Raw genomic sequence first — 4,118 nt, 5'->3', positions numbered from 1 at the left:
TTTACAATGTTCAAATTCCAAATTAGTTATGGTTATTAGAGTTATTTGTGATAGTAATTAAAACGTCATAATGTATTTCTGATAAATTAAACAATGCAGTAATGTGAAAAAAAAAAAAAAAAAAAAAAAAACAGGACACCCCATATAATATTTTGATATTTATTATCAAGTTATGGACAGGTCAGGAAATCACTATTATACTGGTTAACAAAGATCTTGTCCCAAGCAAGCAAATGTTTCTTATTTATTGTTGCATGCAGAAACCAAATATTTCAGAACAGTCTCAACAGCAAATAATCTGTCACTCAGGTGGATTAAGGTATCCTTAGTCCTTGTAGTCATACAATGACTGGTGTGGTACTTCTGTGGTCACTAGATGCTGTTGTCGTGTCAACCTCCACACCACTGTCCTCTAAATCTGTGGTGACAAACTAAAAACAAACAAAACAAACACACACACAATGCATTTAGAAAATGTTGGGGGTTAGCCTATTGCCAAACCATGAAATCTAAATGCTACAAATTACTTATTATTATTAATAATATGCAATATAAACATACTGCTTACATTATTTTTAAATAACTTACCGTAAATGTGTCATTGTCTAATGTACACTGCCTTTGATGTAAATGTATTGTCAATCATGAAGCCATTTAGTTTCTGGCCCTCGTGCAACTTTGGTGAAACCAGTTTGTTTCCTCATGCCATCAAAAGTTCAATACTGAAATCACAAAAATTGAATTTAGTTTCAAAACCAGTCTATAGCAATTCACCCAATCAAATATTTAGAGAACAGTTACTCAAGAGAGCTTGGTCTCAATCTATAATGAATTACATTTTCTGTAATAAAAGAAATATAACAAACTTTAATAGTACAAGTGACTAAGTTAGAATGAGCACTGAGACAGATTTTGAAATGTTAGACTGTAAGTCTGTAGCTTTCCATGTGCAGCAGCTTGTTTATGATTAAATGAATCTATATTTTATTTTACTTATTAAGACCTACATAGGGAAGAGTCCAAAAGTTCCATGTAATTCGACTCGAATGTAGTGACATATTAATGTGGAGCAACTATAGCCATTAAAACGATAAAGTAATTTTATTTATTGTTCTTTAAGAAAGCTTCCAAAACAAAGTTTCTTATAAATGTGCTTTATGAGAACTCACTTACTTAGTTTGGCATTACTAGAACGTTTAAAACGTGTAATTTGCAGACGGTCCCTTACAAAGACGAATATTTATTAAATATCCCAATCTAAACCCGAATCTATCAGAAGCTAAATGAAGAGGTGAATGATGTAGTGAACTCACCTGTCCCCTGACTCTGGAGCCTCTGCTCTCTGTGGTTGAGGCTGATATGGAGCTCGCATCACTCGGCTGATGGTTCGGATATAAAGCTTCACCGCATCTCTTCCTCCGCGGCCGCGTTTAGACTCCTGTCGGGCTGTCGGGTTTAAATCCACATTTCTGACATGGATGTGGCAGCGGTGGAAAAGTTTAAAATGTTAACAGGCCGATGCTCCATTGATTCTCTCTCGGTCCACTATCCTCTCCTATCAGTAATAATGAGGAAGGCGGGACATGTCTGTGAAATCCCGCGTCTTCTACCAATCAGGTACTGAGAATTTAATATTACTTCCGTTTCAATCAAACTCGTTTCCGTATCAATCAAACTCTCTCACACACACTATCATACTCTCACACACACACTATCATACTCTCACACACACACCATCAAACTCTCTCACACATACAACTATTCTTATTCACATGCACTATCATTCTGTCTTACATTCACTATCATTCTGTTCCATAAACATGATTATTTGCATTCACATACACTATTTATTACGCTTACATATAATAATATTCTCTTACACATACAGTAGATCTTTGTTTTACATACAGTGTTAACGTCCCTTACACAGACTACCAAACTTACATACATATACTAATATTCTCTTTTACACAGATTATCATGAAAGCACATAATGCATGTTTAAGTAGCTATAGTTATATGTGCAAGAGAGAATAGTGCTGTGTGTATGAGAGTATAATAGTAAATAAAAGAAAGTGTGATTATGGTTGTAAGAGGGTATAGTAGTATATGTGAAAGAGTATAGTAAACCATGTATGAGAGTATGATGGTGTGTGTGTGAGAGTATGATGGTGTGTGTGAGAGAGTATGATGGTGTGTGTGAGAGAGTATGATAGTGTGTGTGAGAGAGTATGATGGTGTGTGTGAGAGAGTATGACGGTGTGTGTGTGAGAGAGTATGACGGTGTGTGTGTGAGAGAGTATGATGGTGTGTGTGAGAGAGTATGATGGTGTGTGTGAGAGAGTATGATAGTGTGTGTGAGAGAGTATGATGGTGTGTGTGAGAGAGTATGATGGTGTGTGTGAGAGAGTATGATAGTGTGTGTGAGAGACTATGATGGTGTGTGTGAGGGAGTATGATAGTGTGTGAGAGAGAATTCATCTCAGAATTATGGCCTACACGGCCTCTCATAGTTATGTCCAGACAAATAAAAATGACCAAGCTTATGTACTTGTCCATATTCCTCTGTACAGCTGTACCTTATCTGTGTGGAAATTTCTAACATTACAAATGCCAAAGGAAGCCAAATAATTCACCTTTATTGTATGTATTTATAAAATCTAAAAGAGATAACAGTAGCTGAGCTGCCGTGTTGGTTTTATCACTCTAATCGGCCTTCACCAGGACAACACAGAACAAAACACAAGGTTACACATATTTTTTCTATAGTTGTTCTTGAATCAGGGTTGAAGACCTTTGTAAATCTAAACTGAAGTAACACTTACAGGTGAAGAGGTGAATGACAGACAGAAGGAAACAGTTTCTTTCTGAAGCAGTGAAGCCTTTAAACGGGGTGCTTGAAGCTTCTGCACTCAGAGAAGATTGGAAAGTATTTGTACCCCTTTTGTGCTTACAATGGGGTTAGATTGTGGTGGCATTGGTTTAGGTAGGCATTTTACTGTATAAGAAAAATAATACAAAGCACTATTTTAACATTTGTACGAAAGGAACTGTGCAGCAGTAAATTTACGTGAACTGTTTCCTTAAAGCTGCTTCTTGAGCACTGCTTTATAACAATAGAACATAAAAACTAAAAATTGTATGGAAAATTACAGAGCTAAACCAAACAGAAATGGAAAACGTGATATAACCAGCAGCCTTTGTAGCAGCAGACATTTCTTCTAGGTCTTCTTGGTGATAGTGTTAATTTAATATGTTGATAAATTTCTAGTTCCAAATAGTGTCTGTGACTCTCCACTGACTTTTGAACCATTTTACAATTTTGTTATTTAAGTCAACAATTATTTGTACAATTTTCAACTCTTAGTTGTTGGTATTTTTCTTCCTGGCATGTGGACTTGTACTCATTTTAAATGAGGCGTTATTATTAGCAAGCTTAATGAGCTTGATGGAGTCATTCCTAAAAGCACAGTCCCTAGTGTTTATTAAGAGGAGCAATGATTGAGAGCATGCAACCATGTGAAGAACCAGTATTGAGGAGAAGTGGGTCTAAGATCTATTTATCCACCCTAATCAACTGTTTCCTTCAAAGTCTACACCCAAATGACAGGAGTAAGTGTGAGAGGAGAGCAGATGCTTCAAAATATACTGCAGGTTCAACTAATGGCATTGTTAGCTGTACAGAAAAAGCAACAATGGCTCTTGAGGAGCATTGGTCACATACTTGAGGCGGTTCAAACCACTCACTCACTTTCTTAACCGCTTATCCAATTAGGGTTGCGGGGCGGGGGTGGGGGAGGGGTGTTGGAGCCTATCCCAGCTTTTCAATGGGTGCAAGGCACACAGTAACACCCTGGACAGGGCGCCAGTCCATTGCAGGGCAGACACACATACACACACCCATTCACCTGGACTGTGGGAGGAAACCGGAGCTCCCGGAGGAAACCCACGCAGACACGGGGAGAACATGCAAACAGTTTTGCTACCCACTGTGCCACCCGTGGTTCAAACCAAGTTTTTCAAATCCATTTAGGATTGCAAATGCCTTGAATACAATCTAATATGGTGCACTGGGCAGCAGACAGAAAATAAGAACAGTGTCTGAGTGCTGCTGCTAA

The 4,118-nt window shown here is 37.7% G+C and overlaps 1 long non-coding RNA gene across 1 annotated transcript; it reads right to left on the bottom strand.

The window, feature by feature from the left end:
• Nucleotides 1-231: 231 nt before the first annotated feature.
• On the bottom strand, nucleotides 232-1,572 carry LOC134323276 (uncharacterized). Its single transcript, XR_010014038.1, has 3 exons — nucleotides 1,314-1,572; nucleotides 589-722; nucleotides 232-431 (listed from the first exon to the last, which is right to left on the bottom strand). It is a non-coding gene; the product is annotated as an uncharacterized LOC134323276 (long non-coding RNA).
• Between the last annotated feature and the right edge of the window lie 2,546 nt (nucleotides 1,573-4,118).

The sequence above is a fragment of the Trichomycterus rosablanca genome, chromosome 11 (assembly GCF_030014385.1).
Source record: "Trichomycterus rosablanca isolate fTriRos1 chromosome 11, fTriRos1.hap1, whole genome shotgun sequence".
NCBI classification, from domain to species: domain Eukaryota; kingdom Metazoa; phylum Chordata; class Actinopteri; order Siluriformes; family Trichomycteridae; genus Trichomycterus; species Trichomycterus rosablanca.
Note: the sequence above shows the minus strand (reverse complement) of the source record. Positions and strands in the feature narration are given on the sequence as shown.